This window comes from Gossypium raimondii, chromosome 12 (assembly GCF_025698545.1).
Source record: "Gossypium raimondii isolate GPD5lz chromosome 12, ASM2569854v1, whole genome shotgun sequence".
Lineage (NCBI taxonomy): Eukaryota > Viridiplantae > Streptophyta > Magnoliopsida > Malvales > Malvaceae > Gossypium > Gossypium raimondii.
The window spans coordinates 37,041,701-37,059,349 of NC_068576.1; the positions used below are offsets into that span (position 1 = coordinate 37,041,701).

At 33.8% G+C, this 17,649-nt stretch overlaps 1 pseudogene; it reads right to left on the reverse strand.

The window, feature by feature from the left end:
* Positions 1-134: 134 nt before the first annotated feature.
* On the reverse strand, positions 135-14,879 carry LOC105762159 (protein STRICTOSIDINE SYNTHASE-LIKE 10-like; annotated as a pseudogene).
* Positions 14,880-17,649: the final 2,770 nt, after the last annotated feature.

Below are 17,649 nucleotides of genomic sequence, written 5' to 3' on the forward strand. Positions count from 1 at the left end.
CCGAATATATAATAAATATTTTTATTTTTTATTTTTTTAATTTTAAAATATTTTTAAAATATTTTTTTTATTTTTTTATTTTTAAAATAAATTTTTGGTGTTTATTAAAAAAATAGGCCGAGCCGGGCCCGAGCCTAGGACGTGGGCCGAAATTTTTTTCTGGGCAATCCATGAGCACCTCTAATGCCTACATATGACTCCACAATAGATCCTATATATAATTCCCCCCATATTCCTTCACTTCACTTATCGAGTTAAAAGTGGGTACGCCCTTTCCATCCAAGATTTTCAAAACCTTGCCTTCTTCATTAAACTTCATTCCAATTGGACTAGGAGCACCGTTTTCAATTGTTCCTAATCTTCCATTGTTTAAGGCTACTCAAAATTTACCATTTTTATTCCCCTTTATATTATTCGCGAATATGTTGGGAGCTACTTTCGGGTCATGCATATAAAACTTCAAAATTCATTTTTTATTGGTTGATTCACTACAATAAATGAATTGTTTGCACTCAAAGCAAACCCATAAAGAAAAGCTAAACCAGCGTACAAAACATATACGTCTCTTGTATAAGGATTATATTTTAGCAGCCGTTCATTTCTATCACTAGAACTTATAAGAAAGTCGGCATCCTTACACAATTAAAGAATTCGATATGAAAAATCTCTATATAAATTATTTATATATAAATTCCCCTATTAATTATTTATATGTAAATCTCCCTAAATAGAATCAATGATTAATGATAATTTAGAAGCAAAAAAAAAAGATGTATCTTCTTTGGAAAAGAATGCTACTATCAGTAAAATAAACCATTCTAGTCATTGTATCGATGTCTAAGCCATTCGTAAATTTGAATGGAACTCCTTCTGCAGAAATAGCCAATCTTATAGCCGTCCCACCATTTGGTCTAACAACTAAAAGACCAAAATAGGCATCTACTACATACAAAAGACATGTTTGAGCATCGAACTTCAAGCCCAATGGTCTTCCACATATCAGTTTAATGTCTGAATCTCTTATGCCATCACACAATTTCCTTTCCCTATTCCAAAAGAAAAACCAAAAGTTAAAAACCTTTAGATGAAAAACTAATTTATAACTATAAAATAAAACAACAAAAACGAATAACATAAAAAAAAGAGTAAGATGTGAATATACCTAAACGGTGAAGGGATGAAAATTCTTGCCAACCAAATTTCGGCTTCCATTTTAATCTTCTTCCATCGGATAAACCGACATATGGTCCTTCACCTTTACAATCAAAGGTAATACTTTCCAATCCAGTAACACGATTAACATCGATTTGACTATAATTTTTCAAAAGAATACTGCCATCACCATCGATAACTTTTGTAAGATTGATATTAATATAATTTTCAAATGCTAAATCACCGTCACCGTTGGATGATGAGATAGAAACAAAGAAAAATAAAACAAAAATGTTAAAGGAAACAATTTTTTTCATCATGGTTGATTGTGACAGCAAATTCTATGAAACTAATGTATGATCTAATGATTGTGGAATTATATGTATTTATAATGTTGATTTGGGAGAAATAAAATTGAATTTCAATTCAAATCAATTTCGAAATTCGTATTGTTATTCAAATTCTATGAAATTTATTGTCGAAACCTTTTTTTGAGATCAACTTTTTATTTTAAAATAAAAATGGAGTCGCCACCAATTCTTTTTATTAGGTGTGATCGGATCACCTCGTAATTTGGTCATTTTAATAAAAGTTTAGATTTACTAAAACAATGATTTTTGGTCTACAAAATCCAGGGAATAGGTTCAGGAGTCAGTTACGCACGAGGAAGGATTAACACCCTCGTAACGCCCAAAATTAGTATCTAGTTGATTAATTGATGTCTTAGTGTCGAGAACTGAAAATTTGAAGAGAATTTAAAACACGATTCCTCTTTGCATAATTTTATTTGATTAAGATATCACTCAAATAAATTAAATTTTATGGAAAAGGGCCTTATTCCGAGTTATTCGAGAAGGAAAGATCATACCCCGTAAGTTAGGACATGATCCCTCAAATACTCGAAAACCAGAATAATTGCCATTTGATTGTTACCTAAATCTTGTTTTATTATTATTTTAAATAGGCTATTCGATTACTCTGGTTCTAGGAAGATGTCATACTCCGTAAGTTAGGAGCACGACTTCTTCAAATCCCAAAAATAACGAACATTGCCTCAGTTCTAAATATTTTCTATACGTTAGATGAAATGAATGTAACTTTTAAAACGATATTCATTTAGTTTATTTGAGCATAGTGTAAAAATGGATAAATATATTTTAACAAGATGGCATGACGATTGGCAAAATGAAGTAACATAGTGGCGAGTAAAAATGATGATATTAACATGATAGATGAATAAATAAATGAATAAATAAAATAAAAAAGAAAAATGCTATGCTAGTGAGTAATAATAATGCAAATATAATGAAAGTAAAACACCAATTTATGGTAATAACAACAATATTCCATCATGATTACTATCATAATATAAATATGAATGATAGAAATAATAATAACAAAAGGGATAAAATAAAAATACATAATAAAAAATAACAAGGATTTTGAATGTTAAAATAAAAGATATAGTAAATAAAGAGGCAACATCAAATAAATGAGGATTAAATCGAAATTTAAATGACATTTAAGGTATGTATTGCAAAAAAAGAAATAAATAAGTGGGTAAATAAAGAAAAAAGGAAATAAAAGGCTAAATTGAAAATATAACAAAATTTAAAGTCTAAATCATAAAGAAAAGGACATAAAAGGATTAAACTAAAATAGGATAAAATATACAGAGGCTCAAAAGGCAATTATCCCACCCAAATTTACATGTGTCCTTCCCTTAATGGGTCCATAGTGGTTGAAGGACTAAATTGCACAAAAAAAATAAAAGGGCAAAAATAAAAGCAAAAATAATAAGCAGTAGGACGAAATTGAAAAATAGAAAAAAAGCAAAAAGGCCAAAGCAACAATTAGACCCTCCCCTTTAAAAACTTACGAATCCTAAGAGAGTCCGGGTCAGGTCATCGGGTCACGCTTCAAAACGACGTTGTTTTGGGGTTTTTGAAGCCAAGCCAAAATGACGTCATGCCGATGCCCTATATAAGTCAAAAATTTCAGAAAAAAATCACTTACCCTGTGCTTTTTTTTTTTGAAAAAAATTCCCCTCCTTTCTCCATTTTTTTCCCTGAATGCAACCCAGGGTCTGGCCATTAGGCCGTCGGGAGCCCACCGTGGCCACCATCATCGGCGACGGTGACCGTCACCTCCGGCGGTCAGAGTTACAAAAATGAGCCCTTTCAGCCCTTTTTCGACCCAAATCTGAAAGCAAAGCCTTCTGTTCGCAAAAAGAAAATAAAAAATGAAGCCTTCGTCCCCTCCACCTAGCCAACGCATGCCTTCTACACCCTATTCCATCGAAGCCCAGGCCAAACCCTAAACGGTTTTGGGGTTTTTGATGTCAGAGAAGACCTTTGATGACGGAGGAAGGTGAAGCGACTTAGGTAAAAAATCGATTTTATCTTTTTATTTATTTATTTTTTGAAATGAAAAACAAAAATAAAAGAATCGCCTTTGTTTTTTTTTCTTTTAACCCTTTTTTTGTTCTTTGTATTTTTTGTCTGTGTTCATTACAAACTGTTTATTTGGCTTTTATAGCCGATTGATTACAAATATTGTATTTGTTTTTTTTGCTTTTCTACTTCTGTCTTGTCTCTTTTTTCTTTGCAAGTGGTGGTGGAGGGTCAACGGCAACGATAGGAGTCGCACCTTAGCCATTTCAATAAAACGATGGCAGAGCGGCAGACCTTGGGGCGCGGGTATCTTCAAGAGAAGTGCCCGCTGACGTGGCAAGGAGCGGCGGCTCATAAGGTCTAGGGTTTTTAGTTTTTCTGAAAAAGTTTAAGTTGTGGGCCTTGGGTTATTGGGTATTAGGGTTTTGGGTTAGGTTATATATTTTAGACTTAATTTGGGCATGTAATATTTGTTTATTTGTAATTTATCTGTTTTTTGGCCGGATAAAATTGGCCCGTTACACCCATGACATGATTTTATTTATTAGTGTTTTTTAATTTTTAATTAATTAATTTAAAATAAATAAGATAAAATATTTATTTATATTTTATATTTTTATATGAGCATATAAATCTTATTGTTTAAGATATATTCTTATTTATAAGAAGTACAAATAAAAATAAAAATATTTTTACCCATATGTTGTCGCAAGTTTTCTTCTTATAAATATATATTAAGAACTAATTTGAGTATAAATATATAAATATAAATAATCTTGATATTTTTGAATTTAAAAATTGAATTGAGAATAAATATAGAATAGTTTTATCTAAAATAACATTTATATTATTGTTAGAGATTATGTGACCCGAATCTCTTCACTTGTTGAAAAAATAAATATAGTGGCTAAATAAGGACCATATAGCAATTCGTATAGAACTATTATTCTTTTATTTGACTTAGATTATAACAGGGTTTTTCAACCCTTAAATAGTTGTAGTTGAAACTCCTCTTATATCATTCGTTTTTCAACATTAGTGAATTTCTCCTCCTCTGCTTATGATTTTTCCTGAAAGGATTTTCCACGTAAAATCTGTGTGTTCTTATTTTTCTTTTCTTATTGCTTTGCGGTCGTTCTACCGCTATTATCTACGTTTATTATATCAATTATAAAAACAAAACAATGAAACTGAGAAAAGAACAATATCTTAAAGTTGATGTATCAATTTATGTTAAAACTTAAAGTATAGAGATTAAATTTCAAAATTACCAAAACTAAAATTTCTCCATTTTTTATATACTCTTTAAAAAAAGGTAAAAGGGATTAGAATTGAAATATAACCGTTTTATTATAATGTCAAAAAAATCTTAGACGCGTGTCACGTAAAAATGCCTTACATTATAAAAGTTGAGGTACCAAAATATAAAAAAAATTAAAGTATAAAGATTAAATTTTAAGCATAGTATAGGGACCAAAATTAAAATTTAACTCTTATAAGATGTAAAAAGAAAAAGGGTTAAATAACTTTTTGAGGTCTGAACTTGGTAACATTTTTAATTTTGGGGATTAAACTTTTTTTTAATCCAATTTAGGCCCTAAGCTTAACAATTGTTCCCACATAGGGGCCTTTTTTTTTTTGTCAAAGTTAGGCCTTGAACTTGGTAATTATTCCCACATTGGAGCTTGAACTTTTTTTTCAAGTTAATATTTGAAAACCCTAAAATTTAAATCCCAATATGGGAACAAATGTCTATTCCAAACCCCAATATGGGAACATTATTAAGTTTAAGACTTAAACAAAAAAAAGTTTAAACCCCAATGTAAAGACGTTGTGACCCTAAATAGTTATTTAACTTAATGGAAAACATTAGCTTAAATGCGTGTCATGTAAGAAAGGATTTGGAGCCTGAATTAATTAAGTGGAGCCAAACCATTGGAAAGGACACCTTATAGTTAAGGTGTTGGATGGCAACGCAAAACAGAAATTATTGCAACTTTAGACATTGACAATACAACTGAAATTAATTAAGATTAGGTGGTGTCACACTTGGGTTGGTTTCTCTGGGTCTAGCTCCTGTTATTGTCCCAAGTCCTCAACATATCATTTGGGACATTGATTTCACTAAGACAAAGGGTAGATTTTATCCCCCCCCCCCCCCCATTTCTATTAGCATGCTTTGGTAAATTGGCAAGTTCAAACAAGCACATGGCAGCTACTCCAGTTAACTTCAATTTGTTATTGTTATTTTTTTTTTTGAAATTTGGGTTAATTATATCTTCAAATTATAACACGGTTTATTTATTGGTTCCTAAACTTCGTTAGATCCTTTCAATGGTTTAGTTATTCTTTTGAGCATTACATGTTAATTCAGACCTAATTTGAAGCATATTTAATATACATGGACGAAATTATAATTATGTGTGTTCCTACTATCTATACAAGATGGAATGATGTGTTAAAAATAGTCTTGTTAAATTTTATTAGTATTATCTATTTTTTATACACTAGATTTAATATGTTCATGAGGTAAATGCACGTGTGTTTATAATTTAATCTATATATTTTAAATATACTTCATGTTAAAATCTAACTGGAATTTAATATTTAAATTGATGAGTATTGTAACAGCTCAATTTTGTCCGGCCCAAATAACAAACAAAAAAATAAATGGATAATAAAAGTCCACTAATTACAAGCCCAAATGAAAAAAAACCCTAAAAGCTTAGAACATAAAAAATAAGCAGAAACCCTAGTTTCCCTAAAGCCTCCAGCACCGCTCCCTCACAGACACGCCGCCCGAGGTCCCCCCCTCCTTTCACCAAAATGGAAAGGCGCGGCTCCCCAGTGCCGTTGACCTTATCCCAAATACCTGCAAAGAAAAGGGACAGAGAGCATAAAGTAGAAATGGCAAAGAAAAAAAGAAAACAAAAAGAAAAAAGAAAGGATTTTGTAATATACGGCTATAAAAGGCATAACAATGGCATGTAATTTTTTATAGAAAATACGAAGAACAAAGAACTGTTAAAAGAAAACGAAGGTGATTTTTTACCTTTTATTTTTTTTTATTTTGAAAAAGTATAATAAGTAAAAGATAAAATATTTTTTTTCCCTGAGTCGCTTCGCCTCCCTCCGTCGCCGAAGGTCTTCTCCGGCACCCAAAACCCTAGAACCCATTAGGGTTTGGCTTGGGCTTCGCGGAACAGGGCGTGAACGACGTGCGTCGGTTAGGTAAAAGAGCTAGAAGTTCTTTTTTGTTTTTATCTTTTTTTGTGAACAGAAGGCTTTGCCTTCAGATTGGGGTCAAAAGGGGGTTAAATTTTTTTTTCAAAAAAAAGACGCTAAAAATGGTACTTTTCCAGCCACCGGAGGCGACGGTCGTCGTTGTCGAAGACCGGTGGCCACGGTGGACCACGATGGCTCAATGGTTGGCAGGAGGGAAGGTTGAGAGAAAAAAAAAAGGGTTTCAAAGTTTTTTTTTTTAAAAATCTAAGCTGAAATGATTTTTAATTTTTTTTATTTATATAGGCAGGACTAAACGACGTTGTTTTGGCCAGGGTTCATAAGTCCCAAAATGGTGTCGTTTCAAAGCTTGACCCGCCAACCCGACCTGGATACCCTAGGATCCGCGTGTTTTCGTGGAATGGTCTATTTGCTGCTTTAGTCCTTCTGCCTTTGAACCCTTTTTTAATATGGTCCTAATTCTTTTTTTTCTTTTTTTGATTGCATCATTTAATTTTAACTTACTTTCAATTTAGACTTCTATTTGTTGACCTTTTGAGGAATGACACGTGTCCTGGGGTTTGAAATAATTACTAATTTGGACCTTGTTTATTTTCGCATTTCTTATTTTAGTCGTTTATTTACTTGTCTATTTATTTTATTACAATTTATGCTTTTAATTTCATTTAAATTCCAATTTAGTCCTTTATTTATTTAATTTCAACTTTTTATGAACAGTTTTATTTATTTATTATTTCTTTACCTTTTTTAATATACTTAAAATTTAAGTTATTTATACTTCCTTTTATTGTGCATTTTTTGCCTTATTATTATTATTATTATTATTATTATTATTATTATTATTATTATTATTATTATTTCATTATTTACATTAATATTATGATAGTATCTATGACATGATATATGTATAAAAGAACATATTTCATTTAGCTCCTTCATGCCTACTATAACTAGTTATTTCGGTTTTTACTAGCGACTTTAACTATAACTTGACTTTATTTATTAGTCCGAGTAAGATCGACTTATTTGAAAATTAATTCAATGAACGAACAATTCATAAAAACAAAGCTTTTGTCCTATTCCATATATTCTATAGCTCCCTACCGTGTTAATTATCAATTATTAGGTATTGATATTCATGGGCAATAGAAATTAATATTTAGGGATATATATTACCTTTATTTTCTCCTTTCAAATAAATTGAAATGATTGAAGTTTTTCTATTTGGAATCGTCTTAGGTCTAATTCCTATTACTTTGGTTGGATTATTAGAATCGCATATTTACAATCTGAGATGTGGTGATCAGTTGGACCTTTAATTAATTAACATACCTCTGTTATTACTATAAATTGATGTTTTACTTTAATTATATTTGCATTATTATTACTCACTAGCATCACAATTTTTATTTTGTCTTCTATTTTATTTATTCATTATTTATTTATCTATCGCGTTAATATCATTATTTCATTTTCACCCGCTGCTCTGTTACTTTATTTTGCTAAACATCCATGCCGAGTACCGTGTTAAAGTATATTTATCCATTTTATTACTAAGCCTAGACAAAATAAAACATATATCTCTTTAAAAAGGGTATATTCGTTCTACCTAAAAAGGAAAATTTTAAAAACTGAGGCAATGCTATTTGTTTAGGGATTCGAGAAAAAGTGCCCTAACTTACAGGGTATGACTTTCTCCTTTAACCAAGATAAACGAGCATCCTTTTAATTTTTTAAAAATATATAAGACTTAGGTAATAATCAAATAAAGAGAATCTCTATTCTAGAGGATTCGAGATATCGTGCCCTAACTTACAGGACATGATCCATTTCTCGATTGACTCAAAATAAAGGGGGCTCTTTCATAAAATTCAATTAAATTTGCAATCATGCAAGAAGGGGATCGTATTTTCTTTGAATTTTAACTCTCAATATTAAGACATTAAGTAATCAATTAGCTACTAATTTTGGGCATTATGAGGGTGCTAACCCTTCTTCAAATGTAACCGACTCCCGAACTCATTTCCTGGATTTTTGTAGATCGAAAATAATTTTAGTAAAATTAACATTTTATTAAAATGACAAAACTTTGAGGTGATCAGATCACATCTAACTAAAAAAGATTGGTGGCGACTCCCACATTCGGTTTTTTAAATAAAAGTTGATCTCAAAAAAGAGATTCGGCAGCTTGGCGACTCCACTGAGGATAAAACAAGAGAGTCAAGCCGCGAGTTGATTACTTTTTGGTCGTTTTGTCTAAAATTGATAATTTGGTTTAAATTAACGATCCTTTCATTGCATTTCGGCCTTCATGTTTTGTATTTGTTACTTCAGGTTACATAGCGATCTAGTATATCTGTTTTATTGCTTTGAAAGTTTCTCTTTATATGTTGTCACGTATGTTTGATGGTCACTAAATTAACTATAAATACGACTAAGGCAAGTGCACCTATCGATCGATAGTATAGTCATGGTGAGTAGGGAATATCGTATCCAAGAGGACTAAAAGTACTAATAATTACCGTTTTTCTATTATTTAGCCGAAAAATTGGAGTGATTGTTTTTAATCTAAAATTACTAAACTAATCGAACTAAGAACGTTATAGAGAATGAAAAAGGAAAATAATCAAAGATAACCAATGAGATAGACAATACCCAAGAAAGAATCCACCTACACTTCACTTATTATTATGAATCTGAATTAAACGATTTATTCACTTGTGTCTTGATCCGTAAAAATCCCTAAATTATGTTAATATCTCTTTCGAGAGTAAGAACAACTGACTCTAGGTTGATTAATTGAAATCTCTTTCTAATTAAAACCCATATTGTAGCATTAAATCGATCTATGGATTCCCTTATTAGATTTGACTCTAATTCGGCAGATTTATGTCGTCCTATTTCTAGGATTGCATGGAACTCCACTCAATTATGCTAGATCTACTCTTAAACAGGGACTTTTGCTCCACTGAAATAAGCAAATTAAACTTGAATTAATATCTCAGAAATATTAAAACAAGAAATAAGCATACATAATTGAGAACAAGAATTAAGTATTTATCGCGTAAATCAGAAATCAGATAACAAGATTCATCATAGGTTTCATCTTCCCTAGGTATTTAGGGAATTTAGTTCATAATCCTGAATAAAAACATCTCAAAGTCAGAATAACTACAAGACATAAAGAAACTCAATAAAATTTCAAAAGAAATTAAATTGAAATCTTCGATCTTGAGGGAGATCCACTTTTTAGTTGATTCTGATGACGTTCTTCGAATGCTTTCTTCAATCTTCTCTAAGTGCCCCCTTAGATCTTTTTTTAATTGATATTTATAGACTTTAGAATGCTCAGAAAGCCTAAAAATTAAGTTTTTCCGTGTATTTAGGAAGTAGGGTGCAATATCGACACAGGCTGGTACATGGGCGTGTGGCCAGCCCGTGTGGAAAAGCCCAGGCCGTGTAGATCCTAAAAATAGCTCTATTTGTCTGATTTTGGCTCATTTTTCTCTCTTTTCACTCCCAAATGCTCTCCTAAGTATAGAAATATGAATTTAAAGGATTAGAAGCATCAAATTCACTAATTTACATAATTAATCATCCAGAAATGTATTAAGAATGAGATTAAAATATGTTACTTTTACAGCTTATTAATATTGCATCGCATAATTGTTCCATTTTGCCAATTCTTAAGTAGAAGTGAGAAGTTATTCCTTCGTGAGGTCTTCAGCTTCGTATAGGATAGTGGATCGCTTTCAAGATACATACGTACCTATGTTTTCGTGAGGCCTTCATCTCCGTATAGCCATAGGGAAATGTATTCCCCTGAACTGAACTTGGTCTGTATGAGTCTATAATGGGTGAAGATTAAGGAATCTACTGGTTCAGGTACCCTTACTTTAGAACCGAACCACATATAATGAGCCCTAAGAACCTACCCTAGATAAAACCATATCAAACCTTTAGTGGTCACCCGAATAGATGTTCTATTTATTATTTCTTGCTTTGTATTCTAGCTTTGTATGAATTGTACTTAGTTGTTTCATTTTGTTTTGGCTGTGATTGCATTGTATTGTTATCATAGAAAATGGTGTTGATTAACGTTCAGTTGCTAAATAGAGAGCTTGTCATGGAAAAATAGATTTCTTGATAAAGTGGAAGACAATACGGCTATCCGAATATGGTCTTAGAATACACAACAAGAGAAGGGTGATAGCCTGATGGAGGGGTATGTGTCAGAATTATGGGATTTCACTTGCATCAGTGTGACTCAGAATAATCTCCAAGAGTTGAAAGAGGTATGAGACCAATGGGATGACGAAACCAAGCAGTTATTCTACTGTGAATATGGTGATTTGACTTATTTACTCAAGATCAAAGTAGATAAGCACTTATTCTGAGCTTTTGCCCAATATTGGAATCCCGCCTATAGCTATTTCACTTTTGGGAAGGTAGACTTAGTGTCCACCGTAGAAGAGTACACAACTCTACTTTGTTGCCCGATGATGCAAATCGACAAAGCTTATTGTAAAGCTATCAACGTCTCGACTTTCTTAAAGTGACTAATGAACATAACAGGGATGAGCGAGCAATGGGTCGCAGCCCAGATTAAACAAAAGGGAGATAGTAAATGCATCCTTTGAAAAAGTTTTCGAGATTTGATCTTAGCATATCTGGATACGAGGAAAAGGGTCGACGTCTTTGGCTTGAGTATTTACGGGTTAGTCATCTTCTCTAAAGAACTAGGGCACATAGATGATACAGTTTCAGATCTATTTGACTGGCTTGAAAAATGGTTACGCCCGTCCCGGTAATTTTGGCTAAAACGTTTAGATATTTAAGTGCGTGCTGAAGAGTAGGTAAAGGAAGATTTATTGGATGTACACAACTCTCACTAGCCTGGTTCTATAGCCATTTTTGGAAGGTAGAAAAGGTCTCTTATCGAGTGTTCTCCGAGGACTACTCTCCGTTGAAAGAATTCGTAGCTACCCCAAGGCGAGACAACATTTCTGAAAAAAATGGATGGCAATTCTCCAGAGTCTTCAAGACGAAGATGTTGAATGGAGGGCCCATTGGATGATCCTTGATAAAATTTTGTACAGATATGGAGACTTTGACTGGGTCCCTCTACTCGGGATATGGGGAGCAGTTGGATATTCCCTTCTATATGTATTGAGACAGTATAGGTCGATGCAGTTTATATCGGTACGGCAAGGGTTGGCTCAATGTGAGTTTGCATACAAATGTGACAATTACAAAAAGAAGGTTTGTGAAATATCGAACGCTTGAAACCAAACTCAAAAAATGAAAAGATTTTCTGTATATCGCATGACCACCCCCAAATATGATTGGTGGTGAGGTAGCCGAATTAATAACAATGTCCCTTCATCAAGTCAAAAAATCACTCGGCTAATAGAATAACACTTGCAAGTGATCCCGTCTGAGTTAGAGATCGTAAAGCAAGACTTCGGAGCTGGAACAAAACATAGAAAAGTTGGAAGAGGAAAAAATTCAGCTAGGATTTGACGTTAACATCCAAAAGTTAGAAGCTAAAAAATGAGAAAATGAAATAACAAGGCTGAGGAAGACTTGGACAGTCTAAAAAATGATTATAAAAAGCTGCTTTTGTAGTTGAGGACTATCAGGTTGGGTAAAACATCGAAACAATGGCAGAAAGAAATTCAAAAAGAAAATATTAGAGCTGATTAGTGGGAAAAGAAATTCCAAGACGCTCAAATCTGAGATGATGCTTTAAAAAGGGATTTTTTTAGAAAGCCAAAATGAAAAGGTTAGACTGCGAGCCCGGGTAGCAGAATTAGAAAGGTCGTTGCATCAATATCGTAGTCGTAACTCTGTGATCCTGTTGAAAGCACGCCTGACTAAGATTGAAAAGTTGAAAGGAAAGAAAGAAAAGCTCGAGGCCGCATCGTAAAATTGTGAACTTAGAATTGAGCTTCTTGAAACAAATAATGAACAATTGAAAGAGTAACTCCAACATTTTCAAGGTCAAATCAGGGATAGAGATCACATTATGGGCAAAACTGTAAATCAAGTACGGAAAGTAGCTAAATATTTGTAAGCCCTAGCGGCTCAAGCTGACCTGTTGAGCTTAAGAAACGAATCAGAATCAGATCGGGGCCAAGAATTAGCATGGCTTTTTAGGAAAGTTAAGGCTTTGAGTATTAGGGCAAGACCGTATATGTAAAATATATCTGTTTTATGTAAAAAAAATTAATTTTCTAGTAAAGTTGTTATAATAGAATTGAATCAGAATCAATACCTCTTTTTGCATTCATTCATTCATTAGCAGTACATTTCATCATATGCATTAAATTTCATAAAAAAGGCCCTAATTAATCAAAATTATGACAGTTACCCTGGAAACCAACAAGAATCTACCAACCGAATATCATTACGGTATCCGCGGTAAAACCAAAGCCATAGATCAAAGGTTAGAGAGACTGGAACAAATTCAGAAAGACATGCAATATCAGTTGCAAGCGTAGCTGCATGACCAATTAGCTAATGTACAGCAAGACATGAGGGATCAAATACAATAGTCCTAACGAAGCATGATAAATTAGTTGACCCAGTTACTGACCGGAGGGATTGAAAAACAGAAAGGTCTGCCCCCAGAAAGAAAGAAAATAAAGTAAACACCACGAGTGTGTATAATAAGAGATATTCAAAACAAGTCACTGTAGGCTAACCGAGGACCATGACAACTAGTCATCAAGGCCATTCGAGGCAAGAATCTAACTTAAGGCCAAACACAAAAAAATCTAATTCACACATCCTGATGACCTATAGTGAGTTATATCAGAATTTGTTCGACGCACATGTGGTATCTCCATTTTATTTAAAACCCATGCAACCTCCATTTCTAAAGTGGTATGATGCGAATGCTCAATGCGAGTACCATGCGAGAATAACGGAGCACTTGATTGAGAATTGCACTGCATTAAAGAAGATGATCGAAAGGTTCATAAAGATGGAAATTGTAAGGTTCGATGATCCCTCGGGACCTAATGTGGCAGGAAATTCGTTACCTAGTCATTCTGACCAAGGGGTAAACGTAATAATCGAGAATAGAGGAAAGTGGACTTAAATCGATGTTACGAAAGTGAAATCCCCACTAAAATGGGATTGGCAAAAAATGATAGTCGTGGAATTAATTATTCAAGATTTAGAGGAGATACCTAAAGGAGTGAGGAGCTACTATGAGTTCCACGCTAAAGAAAGTCATGAGATCCAGGAGTGTACTAAATTCAGAGCTCTGGTACAAAGTCTGATGGATAACAAAGAGTTAGAATTCTTTGAAGATGTTAAGGGCTCAGAAAGAGGAGATGTTTGCATCTCAAAGGAAAGATCAATGGAGAAATTCAACAAGGTCAACCACCCAGTGGTGATTATTTCATGACCGAGAAGTAATGAAGTGGGAGCATAAGCTATACCTAGAGTCAGAATTTAAAAACCCGTGGCTTTTACCTACAAGGATAGCAATAGGGTTCCATAGAATTATAATTACAATGTGATGATCCCAGGAGAGGAGAACTTAGTTGGCACTTCAGAAGGGGGCTAGGATATTGGTTTCTTCACGCGCAGTGGGAGGCGTTATGATCTTTCAAGTGTGAGAATCGAGCCCATTAAGGAAAAAAACCGTGGCAGTTGTGCATAAGAAAGAAAAATAGCTATACTTGAATCACCTGTTAATGAGATAGTAACTAAAAATGAGGCTAAGGAATTCTTGAAGTTCTTAAAATATAGTGAGTATAGTATTGTAGAACAGCTACACAAACAACCAACTCGCATATCAGTATGAGCTTTGCTCTTGAGCTCAGAGACACGTCGTAATACGTTGACGAATGTGTTAAATGAAACTTATGTCGCTGATAATATCTCTGTAAACAAGCTAGACCATTTGATTAACAATCTGAGTGTCAGCAATTTCATATTTTTCAATGATGATGAAATACCTCCAAGGGGCGTGGGATCCAAACAGGCTCTACATATCACTACCTGTTGTAAAGGATATACATTGCCAGAAGTGTTAATCAATAATGGATCTACGTTGAACATCTTGCCTCTATCCATACTAAATAGACTGTCAGTGGATAGCTCTCACATGAAGACGTGCCAAAATATAGTGAGAACATTTGATAATACAGAAAGGAGGGTGATGGAGATGATTGAAATGCCTCTCTTAATTGGTCTGAACACATATGAGGTAGAATTTTTGGTAATAGATATCAAACCCTCTTATAATTGATTGTTGGGTAGGCCTTGGATTCATTCGACTGAGATAATACCGTTGTCATTGTACCAAAAATTAAAACTGGAAACAAATGGTTGATTGGTAACAATAAACGCTGAAGAGGATATCATTGCATTCATTACTAATGACGCACCATACATAGGAGCGGATGAAGAGACAATAGAATATTCATTTCGATCACTGGAATTTGTTATTGCAACTTTCATTATTGAAGGAAACAAGATCCCAGTGTCAAAAATATCCAAAACCACGATGATGGGCTTACAGTTGACGGTTGGGAAATGAGTCTTGCCTGGAAGAGGACTCGAAAAATACCTTCAAGGAAGAGTCGATGCGCCAATTCTGATGGACAAACAAGACTACTTTGGCTTAGGTATAAGCCAAATGCAAGACAAAAGAAGAAGGAATTGGAAAAAAAACAAGAAATGAGAAGAGCACGACTAAGTGGAGGAGAGGTCAAATGGGAACCGATAATCTTTCCCTATATATCTAAAATGTTCATGTCAAGAGAAATCATTTATCCCGGACGAAATTGTGGAAGGAATGTTGGGAAACATGAGCATCAATGCCATACTCGAAGAAAGAATTAGGGAAGAAAACCTATCAGGCATTCGTCTTTATATCCCCGAAAGTGTTCTGAACAATTAGACTGCAGAAGAGATCCCTGTAATTTTTAAAACTAATTTAGAGTAATATTCAAAACACATTGATTGCTCTAAGCCTAGGAGCAATAGGAATTCTTTTTGTGAAAAATATATATGTCCACTATTTTTATTTTAATAAAATAATGCATCATTGTGTCTCATTTGACAAATATTCTTTTAATTTTTTCATTCATACTCATACCACATAGATAATTATTCTTAGATTCATTTGTTCTTTGGATATTCTTTTCTTCTTATAACAGGTCTCTAGATATCAATGATGCGAGCGACACTACTGTTGACTCAGAATCTCCTTTTGAGCAGGATATGTGTCCAGAGGAACCTCAGGATTTTGAAGATGATCAATATTGTAACGTATCCCCTAATTTGTTAAGAATGGTAGAACAAGATGAGAAATAGATCCTACATCACAAAGAATCAGTAGAAATTGTGAGCTTAGGAGACGAACAAGAAAAGAAAGAGGTGAAGATCGTAGCTTGTATCACTGCAGAGACAAAGTGAGACCTCATTGAGTTACTCCAAGAATTCAAATATGTTTTCATATGGTCATATCAAGACATGCCTTGTCTAAGTACTGATATCGTGGTGTACCGGCTTCTATAAAGAAAGAATGCAAGCCGGTTCAACAAAAACTTCAAAGGATGAGGCCCGACGTCCTGTTAAAAATAAAAAAAAAGAGGTCAAGAAATAATTCGACGTTGGTTTCCTACAAGTGGTTAAATACTTAGAGTGGGTAGCCAATATAGTCCCCGTCCCTAAGAAAGATGGGAAAGTACAGATGTGTATAGACTATAGGGATTTAAACAAAGCCAGCCCGAAGGATAATTTCCCATTACCTCACATCGATACCTTAGTGGATAACACGGTAGGTTATTCACTTTTCTTTTTCATGGATGGCTTCTCCGGATACAACCAGATAAAGATGCCTCTTGAAGACATGGAAAATACCACATTTGTAACCATGTGGGGAACATTTTGCTATAAAGTAATGCCATTCGAACTAAAAAATATGGGAGCGACGTATCAAAGAGCCATGATAACTTTGTTTCATGATATGATGTATAAAGAAATCAAGGTTTATGTTGATGATATGATCGCAAAATCCAGAACAGAAAAAAATCATGAACAAGTCCTGTGGATATTGTTTTTGGGGTTGAGAAAATTCCAAATAAAGCTTAATCTAACAAAATGTACCTTCGAGGCCACATCAGAAAAATTGCTAGGATTTGTAGTCAGCGAGAAAGGGATTGAGATCGACCCAGATAAAGTTGAAGCTATACAAGAGTTGCCTCCGCCATGCTCTCAAAAGAAGGTTCGGGGTTTCTTAGGGAGATTAAATTACATCGCCCGATTCATTTCACAACTAACTGAGAAATGCGACCCCATATTTCGTCTCCTTAAGAAACACAATCCAGGTGTATGGGATGAGGAATGCCAAAAAACCTTTCACAATGTCAAACATTACCTGTCCAATGCCCTAGTGCTGATGTCACCTAGTTCAGATAAGCCACTGATACTGTACTTGGCAGTATTTGGAATTTCTATAGGATGCGTGTTTGGCAAACATGATGAGTTAGGAAGAAAATAAAGAGCATATACTACCACAGTAAGAAATTTACTGAATATGAGACAAGATATTTGCCAATTGAGAAGTTGTGTTGCGCATTAATTTGGACAACTCGGAGACTGAGACAATACATGCTGTACCATACAACCTGACTAATCTAAAAAATAGACCCTCTAAAGTACATGATTGAGTCGACTGCTTTAAATGGAAGAATAGCCCGGTGACAAATTCTGCTCTCCGAATTTGATATAATCTATGTAAACCAAAAGGTAGTAAAAGGGAGTGCAATAGCGGACTTCCTAGCTAATAGAACTCTAGATGATTACGAGCCTTTAAATTTTGATTTTTCAAACGAAC